This window comes from Ranitomeya variabilis, chromosome 1 (genome assembly GCF_051348905.1).
Source record: "Ranitomeya variabilis isolate aRanVar5 chromosome 1, aRanVar5.hap1, whole genome shotgun sequence".
In the NCBI taxonomy this organism is placed as follows: domain Eukaryota; kingdom Metazoa; phylum Chordata; class Amphibia; order Anura; family Dendrobatidae; genus Ranitomeya; species Ranitomeya variabilis.
This window is the reverse complement of record NC_135232.1, coordinates 763568942-763581930: the sequence shown is the minus strand read 5'-3', so window position 1 is coordinate 763581930 and position 12989 is coordinate 763568942. Positions and strand designations below refer to the sequence as shown.

At 47.7% G+C, this 12989-nt stretch overlaps 1 protein-coding gene across 2 annotated transcripts in view; it reads right to left on the bottom strand.

The window, feature by feature from the left end:
- The window catches only part of HSH2D (hematopoietic SH2 domain containing), a 317087-nt gene extending 307851 nt beyond the window's left edge, over nucleotides 1-9236 (bottom strand). The window contains exons 1-2 of one of the 2 annotated variants that reach the window (XM_077271828.1): nucleotides 8940-9178; nucleotides 212-378 (exon numbers count right to left, since the gene is read on the bottom strand). The gene's annotated coding sequence lies outside the window, so the exon portion shown is untranslated. Of the gene's footprint in view, nucleotides 1-211; nucleotides 379-8939 lie in introns of both variants that reach the window. The other variant, XM_077271834.1, reaches the window with a different exon arrangement.
- Nucleotides 9237-12989: the final 3753 nt, after the last annotated feature.

Sequence of the window (12989 nt, the reverse complement as noted above, 5' to 3'; positions counted from 1 at the left end):
TCATTCCCTCTTGTTATTTCTAACAGTGAGAGAAATTAGAAGGGTGATGGATTTGGTTCTGGTTTGAAAAACATACAATAAATGACTTAGACACTGTAGTAGCAAAATGGTGGAATTTATTTTAAGGGTGACTAATTAAAAAATTGCTTAACTTTGCATTTAGGAAGGAAATAATCCATAAAATGATTCATTGCTTTGATTTTGAGCTTACCTAAGCTGATGAAAGTCGTGGAACTCAGGGGAAGGCAGGAAGGGCAGATGGTAGCCACAATGTGATATTTTGGTGGAAATCAGAGCAAGACAAAACCATAGCATGATGGTAGCTACGTGGGATCCCATCATCATTGGTCTGGCCATGGACGGTGACATGTTGGAAAACTGTAGTTTTAAGAAAGGATATTTAATGTGGAGAGCACAAGAGAAGCGATGACTGTTAGGCTACATGCACATCTCAATTTTCTCTACATCAGGGGAAATCTGAAGTGTCCACAGGTGCCATGTCCCCAGTGTATAGCATAAGTAGGTCCATGCAGTGGCGTATCCAGGGGGGAGCAGCCGGGGCATGTGCCCCGGGCGCAGCCGACAGGGGGTCGCCAGCGAGCCGCCTGATGATGCAGAGGTCCAAGGAGGCTCCTCGGCGGCGGCATTCTGCCACCCCCACACTGAGATACTCAGCATAAGGGGAAGGGGAGTGGGGGCTGTCTAATTATACTGACCTACTCCTGGCGCGGTCCCTGCAGGTCCCTCGTTCCCCGGCAGCTTCTTACTGTACTGAGCGGTCACATGGTACTGCTCATTACTGTAATGAATATGCGGCTCCACCTCCCATAGGGGTGGAGCCACATATTCATTACTGTAATGAGCGGTAACGGTGACCGCTCAATACAGGAAGAAGCTGCGGTGCTGGGGAACCAGGGACTGCACCGCGCCAGGAGCAGGTGAGTATAATGGGGAGGGGGAGCGCAGCGATGCGCGATATTCACCTGCTCATTCCGCCGCCGCTCCGTCTTCTGCAGTGACGCTCAGGTCAGAGGGCGCGGTGACGTGGTTAGTGCGCGCCCTCTGCCTGAAAGTCAGTGCAGAAGACGCTGAAGATGGAGCGGCGCCGGAACGAAATCAGGTGAATATTGAAAGTGCCGGGGACCTGAGCGACGGAGAAGTGAGTATGAGATTTTTTTTTTTTTTATCGCAGCAACAGCAAATGGGGCAAATGTCTGTATGGAGCACCTTATGGGGCCATATTTAATGTTTCTGCAGCACTATATGGCGCAAATATATTTATGGAGCATCTTATGGGGCCATAATCAAGGTTTGTGCAGCACTATATTGGGCAAATGTGTCTATGGAGGATCTTATGGGGTCATTATTAACCTTTATGCAGGATTCTATGGGGCGTATTTTACATCTACTATATAATTGTCTAAGGGGTACTTCCGTCTGTCCTTCTGTCGGCAACTTCCGTAACGGTTATTCGTTCTCTGATTGGTCTCGCCAGCTGCCTGTCATGGCTGCCGTGACCAATCAGCGACGCACACAGTCCGGAAGAAAATGGCCGCTCCTTACTCCCCGCACTCACTGCCGGCGCCCGCATACGCTGTCCGGTCACCGCTCACACAGGGTAAATGCCGGCGGTAAGGGATCGCGCTATGCCGAGGGTAACGCACTCCGTAACCGCCGCTATTAACCCTGTGTGTCCCCAATTTTTTACTATTGAGGCTGCCTATGCGGCATCAATAGTAAAAAAATGTAATGTTAAAAATAATTAAAAAAAAAAAAAAAAAAACCTGCTATACTCACCCTCCGTAGTTCGCCGAGCCGCTGGCGCTGGCCGCCACCTTCCGTTCCCGCCGATGTATTGTGAAATTACCGCTAAGTCTTCTGGGTAATTTCGCAATACATCCTGGGAAAGGAAGATGGCGGCCGGCGCCCTCGGCTCGGCTTAGCTTCGGTGGATCCCAAGCGTCGGTAACCGCTTCCTGGATCCAGGCACCAACGGAAGGTGAGCATATAACTATTTTTTATTTTAATTCTTTTTTTTTTTTTTTTGTAACAGGAATATCATGCTTACATTGCTATATATGTGGCCTGTGCAATATACTACATGGGCTGCGCAATATACTATGTGGGCTGCACAATATACTGCGTGGGCTGCGCAATGTACAACGTGGGCTGCGCAATGTACAACGTGGGCTGCGCAATGTACAACGTGGGCTGCGCAATGTACAACGTGGGCTGCGCAATGTACAACGTGGGCTGCGCAATGTACAACGTGGGCTGCGCAATGTACAACGTGGGCTGCGCAATGTACAACGTGGGCTGCGCAATGTACAACGTGGGCTGCGCAATGTACAACGTGGGCTGTGCTATACACTACGCATATATATTCTAGAATACCCGATGCGTTAGAATCGGGCCACCATCTAGTAGTTACATAGTTACATAGTTATTAAGGTTGAAGGAAGACTTTAAGTCCATCTAGTTCAACCCATAGCCTAACCTAACATGCCCTAACATGTTGATCCAGAGGAAGGCAAAAAAAAAACCATGTGGCAAAGAGTAAGCTCCACCTTGGGGAAAAAAATTCCTTCCCGACTCCACATACGGCAATAAGACTAGTTCCCTGGATCAACGCCCTATCAAGGAATCTAGTGTATATACCCTGTAACATTATATTTTTCCAGAAAGGTATCCAGTCCCCTCTTAAATTTAAGTAATGAATCACTCATTACAACGTCATACGGCAGAGAGTTCCATAGTCTCACTGCTCTTACAGTAAAGAATCCGTGTCTGTTATTATGCTTAAACCTTTTTTGCTCCAGACGTAGAGGATACCCACTTGTCCCTGTCTCAGGTCTACGATTAAAAAATATCATCAGAAAGGTCTTTGTACTGTCCCCTCATATATTTATACATTAAAATAAGATCACCCCTTAGTCTTCATTTTTCCAAACTAAATAGCCCCTAGTGTAATAACCTAACTTGGTATTGCAGACCCCCCAGTCCTCTAATAACCTTGGTCGCTCTTCTCTGCACCCGCTCCAGTTCAGCTATGTCTTTCTTATACACCGGAGACCAGAACTGTGCACAGTATTCTAAGTGTGGTCGAACTAGTGACTTGTATAGAGGTAAAATTATGTTCTCCTCATGAGCATCTATGCCTCTTTTAATGCATCCCATTATTTTATTTGCCTTTGTAGCAGCTGCCTGACACTGGCCACTGAATATGAGTTTGTCATCCACCCATACACCCAGGTCTTTTTCATTGACGGTTTTGCCCAGAGTTTTAGAATTAAGCACATAGTTATACATCTTATTACTTCTACCCAAGTGCATGACCTTACATTTATCCACATTAAAGCTCATTTGCCATTTATCAGCCCAAGCTTCTAGTTCACATAAATCATCCTGTAATATAAAATTGTCCTCCCCTGTATTGATTACCCTGCAGAGTTTAGGGTCATCTGCAAATATTGAAATTCTACTCTAAATGCCCCCTACAAGGTCATTAATAAATATGTTAAAAAGAAGAGGGCCCAATACTGACCCCTGTGGTACCCCACTGCTAACCGCGACCCAGTCCGAGTGTGCTCCATTATTAACCACCCTTTGTTTCCTATCCCTGAGCCAACTCTCAATCCACTTACACATATTTTCCCCTATCTCCATTATTCTCATTTTAAGTAACAACCTTTTGTGTGGCACTGTATCAAAAGCTTTAGAAAAGTCCATATACACTATGTCCACTGGGTTCCCTTGGTCCAGTCTAGAACTTACCTCTTCATAGAAGCTGATCAAATTAGTCTGACATGAAAAAAAAAAAACAGACAGCAATTCCTCCCTTGGAAACTCCCTAATTCCAAAGTCACTGAATCACGAGTCACTGAATCACGAGTCACTGAATCACACGTCACTGAATCACACGTCACTGAATCACACGTCACTGAATCACACGTCACTGAATCACACGTCACTGAATCACACGTCACTGAATCACACGTCACTGAATCACACGTCACTGAATCACACGTCACTGAATCACACGTCACTGAATCACACGTCACTGAATCACACGTCACTGAATCACAAGTCACTGAATCACACGTCACTGAATCACACGTCACTGAATCACACGTCACTGAATCACACGTCACTGAATCACAAGTCACACTTACCGCCGTTCACACTTACGCTCAGTTCACACTCGCTAAGCTGAAGATTTATAGATTTTTTTTTTTTTTGTCTTCTCTGTCTCCCCTCAACAGCAATCCACCTTGCTGTTCAAATGCACTTCCAAAAAGTTCCTCCAAGCACCGCCAACGACAACACACCCTTCTCCTCCTGCACGCCACATGGTGCTATAATGGCGGCAGTTTTGGCGGCAATTAGCAGTTCAACAAATTCGAGTCTCTTAGGCGCACAAGACCTATCTTAATGGGTCGGTCCATCCTGTTCATGATGCAAGTTTGGAGCGCCCACCAGGGCTGTGGGGTACTTGGTACCGGGCCAGTAATTAAAGGGATATGTCACGGTGGCAGTTACCCGGTCCGTGGCCTTGGGCTTCCAAATTAAATGGGATTTGAAATGGGAAATAAAGTTTGTTCGTGACGCCACCTGTGGAATTCGGTCAGGGATGACCGACGCTGCTTAAAGGGGTCCTCTGGGGTGATATTGTGGCAGCAGGGGTGGTATGGCTTCCCACAGGTAGAGTTGGGTCCCCAGGGCTACCGGTGTATAGATAAAGATGGTAGAGGGTGCAGCAAGAAACGGAGGACACAGGATTGCAGTCTCTTTACCTTTTTACTGTAGATTTCAGGCAGCCACAGTCCAGGGTACCAGATCACGGGCGCTGGTGTGGTCCGGCCAGCTTGGAAGCGACTCAGGTATCCCCCTAACCAGGTGGGGTTGGAAGCCTTCCACTACGCTTTGTTGTAGTCCCTTGCTGCCTTAGGCCTCACACAAGGTCCTCACGTTTTCTCTCTGTCCCCCTGGTTGGTAGGACACTACCCGTATGACAGGTAACTCGAGCCTTTTTACAGGGTCTCTCAGATGACGCCGGGCTCTCTGTGCTTCTGTGTCTTCAGGTCTTAATGGTGGACAGGTGACTTGAAATCTAGCTGTCCGCCGGTTTCTGCTGTGGGGCATGAAGTTACCCCCACAGCCTCGGTCGTCCGGCTACCGGTATCTGCGCTTCAGCTTGGAGGGAACACAATCGCGGCTCTCCTCCAGCTCCTTACTCGCCTTTGCTCCTTCACTGTTTCTACAACTATTCAGTTCTCTTTCTCTCCTCCTCCAGTTCTCTCTTTCCTGGAGCTGCAGAATTCGGTCTGCACGGCCCCTCCTCTCCTCTGTCCCTCTGACAGACTACCCCAGACTGCTGTCTTGCACCAACTAACTAACTCCAAGCCAGAACATATATCTATATTTAGGGAAGCTCCCTTGAAACCGGCTCAGTGCTCCCCCTTCTGGCCTGGAGTCAGAACATGTTGCATTTATGTGAATACCTGCTAAATGGATCCTTCCTCACTTCCAAGCATGGTATCACTCTCCCCGTGAGGAATGCAATACCACTGTAACAACCAGGATCCTGAGGTATTACAGAAGCCCCTCTGCTCCTCCTGCTGGAGTCTCTATGGTGTCGGGGTTGCCCTGCACTCTGAGCATCAGCCTACATGCATACTACAGGTGAAGGGGGGGACTTTTTGAACTCCTGTCATGACCATCTGTAAAGTAAGTGACTGGCCAGTGGGGGGATAATTGTGCTTAGTGAAGACATTAGCCACTATAAGGCTGTGTGCCCACGTTGCGTTTTTTATGTGTTTCCGCCGTGGTTTTTGCCGCAGCAGAGACGCTTAAAAAACGCATTCCTATGCAATCTTATGGGATTCCGCAGTTGCTGTGCCCATGCTGCGCATTTTTGCGATGAGGAATCGCATAGCGGTAAAATCCGCAGCAAGCTCATTATTACTACGGAATCGCGGCGATTCCGCCGCCATAGGATTGCATTGAAACGCTCACTTTACGCATGTGGCTATGCCCACCGTGAATAAAGTGAGTGCTTCATGTGCAGATGGTACCCAAGGTTTGGAGGAGAGGAGACCCTCCTTCAGGCAAATTTTAGGCCACGCCTCTGATGACACCCATTCATAATTAGTCACACCCATATCCACGTCCCAACCACACACATTTAGCACTGCTGATCACACTGTTTCATATACAATAATTATAAACAAAAAAATATGGCCACACAATGCTCCATACCGTATAATGGCCACACATGATGCTCCATACTGTATAATGACCGCACATGATGCTCCATACTGTATAATGACCGCACATGATGCTCCATACTGTATAATGGCCACACATGATGCTCCATACTGTATAATGACCGCACATGATGCTCCATACTGTTCAATGACCGCACATGATGCTCCATACTGTATAATGGCCACACATGATGCTTAATACTGTATAATGACCGCACATGATGCTTCATACTGTATAATGACCGCACATGATGCTCCATACTGTATAATGACCGCACATGATGCTCCATACTGTATAATGACCGCACATGATGCTCCATACTGTATAATGACCGCACATGATGCTCCATACTGTATAATGACCGTACATGATGCTCCATACTGTATGATGACCGCACATGATGCTCCATACTGTATGATGACCGCACATGATGCTCCATACTGTATAATGACCGCACATGATGCTCCATATTGTATGACTGCACATGATGCTCCATACTGTATAATGACCGCACATGATGCTCCATACTGTATAATGACCGCACATGATGCTCCATACTGTATAATGACCGCACATGATGCTCCATACTGTATAATGACCGTACATGATGCTCCATACTGTATGATGACCGCACATGATGATCCATACTGTATGATGACCGCACATGATGCTCCATACTGTATAATGACCGCACATGATGCTCCATATTGTATGACTGCACATGATGCTCCATACTGTATAATGACCGCACATGATGCTCCATACTGTATAATGACCGCACATGATGCTCCATACTGTATAATGACCGCACATGATGCTCCATACTGTATAATGACCGTACATGATGCTCCATACTGTATGATGACCGCACATGATGCTCCATACTGTATGATGACCGCACATGATGCTCCATACTGTATAACTCCACATGATGCTCAATACTGTATAATGACCGTACATGATGCTCCATACTGTATAATGACCGCACATGATGCTCCATACTGTATAGAAAAATTCCGATAAGCATAATAAATGGTGGTGGCAACCTAGATAATATATTAGACGTGTATATAACCACCATCATCTACCACAACACCATCTATGCATGGACATATGGACAACTGCAATATATAGACTATACAAATCAGAAAAAGGACAAGCAGTCATAAAGTCCAAACAATACTCATTTTATTAATGAGTATAATATAAAATGAGTATTGTTTGGACTTTATGACTGCTTGTCCTTTTTCTGATTTGTATGATGCTCCATACTGTATATTGGCCGCACATGATACTTCGTACCATATAATGGCCACACATAGCTACTCCTACACACGCGGCTGCGCTCCGTACACTTTGCACACACGGCTCCACTCCGTACACACGCACTCTGCTCCATACACCTCATACACACGTGGCTCCGCTCCGTACACCTCGTACACACACGGCTCCGCTCCGTACACCTCGTACACACACGGCTCCGCTCCGTACACCTCGTACACACACGGCTCCGCTCCGTACACCTCGTACACACACGGCTCCGCTCCGTACACCTCGTACACACACGGCTCCGCTCCGTACACCTCGTACACACACGGCTCCGCTCCGTACACCTCGTACACACACGGCTCCGCTCCGTACACCTCGTACACACACGGCTCCGCTCCGTACACCTCGTACACACACGGCTCCGCTCCGTACACCTCGTACACACACGGCTCCGCTCCGTACACCTCGTACACACACGGCTCCGCTCCGTACACCTCGTACACACACGGCTCCGCTCCGTACACCTCGTACACACACGGCTCCGCTCCGTACACCTCGTACACACACGGCTCCGCTCCGTACACCTCGTACACACACGGCTCCGCTCCGTACACCTCGTACACACACGGCTCCGCTCCGTACACCTCGTACACACACGGCTCCGCTCCGTACACCTCGTACACACACGGCTCCGCTCCGTACACCTCGTACACACACGGCTCCGCTCCGTACACCTCGTACACACACGGCTCCGCTCCGTACACCTCGTACACACACGGCTCCGCTCCGTACACCTCGTACACACACGGCTCCGCTCCGTACACCTCGTACACACACGGCTCCGCTCTGTACACCTCGTACACACACGGCTCCGCTCCGTACACCTCGTACACACACGGCTCCGCTCTGTACACCTCGTACACACACGGCTCCGCTCCGTACACTTCGTACACACACGGCTCCGCTCCGTACACCTCGTACACACACGGCTCCGCTCCGTACACCTCGTACACACACGGCTCCGCTCCGTACACCTCGTACACACACGGCTCCGCTCCGTACACCTCGTACACACACGGCTCCGCTCCGTACACCACGTACACACACGGCTCCGCTCCGTACACCTCGTACACACACGGCTCCGCTCTGTACACCTCGTACACACACGGCTCCGCTCCGTACACCTCATACACACACGGCTCCGCTCCGTACACCTCGTACACACACGGCTCCGCTCCGTACACCACGTACACACACGGCTCCGCTCCGTACACCTCGTACACACACGGCTCCGCTCTGTACACCTCGTACACACACGGCTCCGCTCCGTACACCTCATACACACACGGCTCCGCTCCGTACACCTCATACACACACGGCTAACTGCACAGACTTCTCCATACCTGATACGTCGATCTGCAATGACAGCAGCAGAGGCCAGTAACAGAGGAGGCTGTCAGAGGCCATCCCACCATGCTCAGCCCCACTCATTCCACGCACGATTAGTTTACTATCCAGGCATGATTAGCTCAGCAGTCCACTGGTCTGCTAATTGCGGCACCCAGGGCTGTGTTCGGCAGATAAGCCCTGGAGGTGGTGACTGACTGTGTTGTAACTTATGTACCTCAGAACAGAAGTGTCCCCTCTCCGTGTCTCCCTCTCTAAAGGTCTGTACCGCAGGCACACTGGAGACTCACTCAGGAACATACCGGAGGGGAAGGGGGCGTGGTCTAACACGAGGGGGCGTGACACGTACCTCAAACATGTCTCCTCTCTCTCCCTCTGAGCTGTACCGCGCACACTGGAAGAAAAAGAGACTGAAAGAAGAAAGGGGTAGCCAGCGGCAAACAATACCTAGAGTATATCATCTGGGAAAGTTGTATTAAAACATATATTGAATAGTAATAACTCCCAGTGAAGACTATTTTTGCCCTAATATTGGATTAAAGACAGTTATCATAGACAACATTCGATTCGGGGGGAGGAAATAAATCCAAAGAGATAACCTTATGTCTTTTACTAAAATTGCTTTATTAAAGTGCAAGGTAGGGAGGCAATGGTGACAACACAGTCACCCAACAAATGACTAAAAACAAGTGATACACATAGGACACCGAGAAAAGACAGCTGCTGACCCATAGCAAGAAAATATTGGTATAGCAGTCGGCATTAAGGGTCAAATTTTACAAAACCAGTAGGGTTACATGGCCAGTTTCTCAATAGCCTGCCTGGAAAATTACTAAGTCCCATAAAGAACAGTGTCACAATAAGCCATATAAGCTAGTATAGCATAAATATAGACCGAGACTTCAGTAGGCAATAGAAATAATCAATTAATACATCACCCCAAGGTATGGTGCTGAGCAGATGCAGGATCCCGGTGTCCGCCCCGACGCGCGTTTCGGAAACCCTTCGTCAGGGGGCGCATAGTGCAAGGTAGAAAATGTGCTGTATAAATAGGCCAGAACCCGGAAATAAATGCCGGCCGTAACCCGGAAGTGACCATGCGTGTCATAGCAACCGCCGGTGCAATAGAAGGAGATGGCGTCATCCAGGTCATGTGGGCCGGTACACGTGGGGCCCCACGTGATCCGCCCACAATAAACGCTGGGTCGCCATTCACCAACCAAACAGCCGGCGGGCGCATGCGCAAAACAACGTCAAGTACGGGAACAGCCTAGAAAGTGAAGGGGAGGAGGAAGGAGGGAAAATGACGCGGCGATCCATAATAAATAGTGCAATAAGACTAACGGCAATTCTCAAGGTATGGGGAGTTAATATTCACATACATAGACTAGAAGCAATAATAAATTATTAAATAGAGAAATTATTGAATGACAAAAAGTTATTTTATATCATGTGGGTACATGTTATATTGCAATCGGCCATATATAGTGTTCTCCTTAGTACAAGACATATGTCCATGGTAAAGCATAGAGAGGAGAGAAAACCGTATAATAAGTCCATGTATGGAGATAATGCAGTGATAACTCTCAAAGAATCTTCATAGTTTGAGTGCCACGCAGAGAATATCCATTGGATGGTAGTAGTGAGACAATTTTCCACTTCTATTCAAACTCTTTACTCTTTTTTCTTTTTCTTTTATCTTCAACCTTCACAGATGACCTTCTCCAAAAGTATGCAGCATGGATGGAAAGGACATCACAGAAATAGCCAGAAGACTAGCCTAAATACACTTAGGGTATGTTTCCACGTTCAGGAAACGCTGCTTGTTTGACGCTGCGCAGAGCTGCAGCGTCAAACAAGCAGCGTCCAGATGTTCCTGCATAGTGGAGGGGATTTGATGAAATCCTGTCTCCACTATGCGTGGAAACCCGCACGCGGCGGCCCTGCGACTCCGGACATGCTGCGCGTCTTTTCAGATCGCAGCATGTCCGTACACCTTGCGGGGACGCAGCGTCCCCGCAAGGCATATCACAGGGCCCTATGGGACAGAGCGATCATCCCGGATGTGAAGAGTTAACACATCCGGCATGATCGCGTTCCAGAAAGGGGGCGGGGCTTAGCGCCGAGCGGCTTCGCCGCTGCGGCGATACCACCGGCCATCCTGAACGTGGAGACATACCCTAAAACTAAAAAAACAGGTAAAAAGGTTAAAAGGCGTTGGGTAAGAATATGCTATCAGCAAGAGCGCTCGACAGTCAGATGATCACAAAAATGGGACAAAGCTTAAATGCTCATTAAGGCCAAGGGGGTGAAGTGTCTGCAAGGTCCAAATCCATTTCGCCTCTAGGCGTGCAAGCCTATTTGTTAGTTTGCCACCCCTAAGGCCGGCGTCACACTCGGCGTAAGACAATACGGTCCGTTTTTTACGTCCGTACTACGGCCGTAATACGGAGAAATGTTCCCAAAATATTGATCCGTAGTCAGGGTGTGTCAGCGTATTTTGCGCATGGCATCCTCCGTATGTAATCCGTATGGCATCCGTACTGCGAGATTTTCGCGCAGGCTTGCAAAACCGACATCTAATGGATTTATGTGCTCAAATGTTCGGGAAAACATATATACAGTATATATATATATATATATATATATATATATATATGTCAGTGAGACACATATATATATATTCTGTATTTAGATTTCATTCAGCGCGATATCTGTGAACAGCCGGTAATTCAATTGCCGGCTTTTCATTTCTCCTGCACAAACCCGACATGATATGAGACATGGTTTACATACAGTAAACCATCTCATATCCCCTTTTTTTTTGCATATTCCACACTACTAATGTTAGTAGTGTGTATGTGCAAAATTTCAGCACTGTAGCTGCTAAAATAAAGGGTTAAATGGCGGAAAAAATTGGCGTGGGCTCCCGCGCAATTTTCTCCGCCAGAATGGTAAAGCCAGTGACTGAGGGCAGATAATAATAGCCAGGAGAGGGTCCATGGTTATTGGCCCCCCGTGGCTAAAAACATCTGCCCCCAGCCACCCCAGAAAAGGCACATCTGGAAGATGCGCCTATTCTGGCACTTGGCCACTCTCTTCCCACTCCCTGTAGCGGTGGGATATGGGGTAATGAAGGGTTAATGCCACCTTGCTATTGTAAGGTGACATTAAGCCAGATTAATAATGGAGAGGCGTCAATTATGACACCTATCCATTATTAATCCAATTGTTGGAAAGGGTTAAAAAACACACACACACATGATTTAAAAGTATTTTAATAAAATAAACACAGCGGTTGTTGTAATAATTTATTGTTCTCTCAATCCATCAGGAACACCCTCGCTTGGAAAAATAATAAACGCACAAGATACATACCTTCTGGTGAACCGTCTCGTCCCACGAAGTAATCCATCTGAAGGGGTTAACTAATATTACAGGCAGGAGCCCTGCTAAATGCAGCTGTGCTCCGTGCCTGTAATCCCCGGGTGCTGAAAGGAAAGCAGTGATCTGTACTTACATTGAGTCGCGGTGATGCGCCCCTGCTGGATGTTCTCATGAACTGCAGCCTGGGAACTTTTTCCCACGCTCCAGGTCATATGAGGACATCCACCAGGGGGCGCATCACCGCCACTGAAGGAAATGCAGGTCAATGACCTACATTTCATTCATTCGCCGGGGATTACAGGCACGGAGCACAGCTGCATTTGCAGGGCTCCTGCCTGTAATATTAGTTAACCCCTTCAGATGGATTACTTCGTGGGACGAGACGGTTCACCAGAAGGTATGTATCTTGTGCGTTTATTATTTTTCCAAGCGAGGGTGTTCCTGATGGATTGAGAGAACAATAAATTATTACAACAACCGCTGTGTTTATTTTATTAAAATACTTTTAAATCATGTGTGTGTGTGTGTTTTTTAACCCTTTCCTACAATTGGATTAATAATGGATAGGTGTCATAATTGACGCCTCTCCATTATTAATCTGGCTTAATGTCACCTTCCAATAGCAAGGTGGCATTAACCCTTCATTACCCCATATCCCA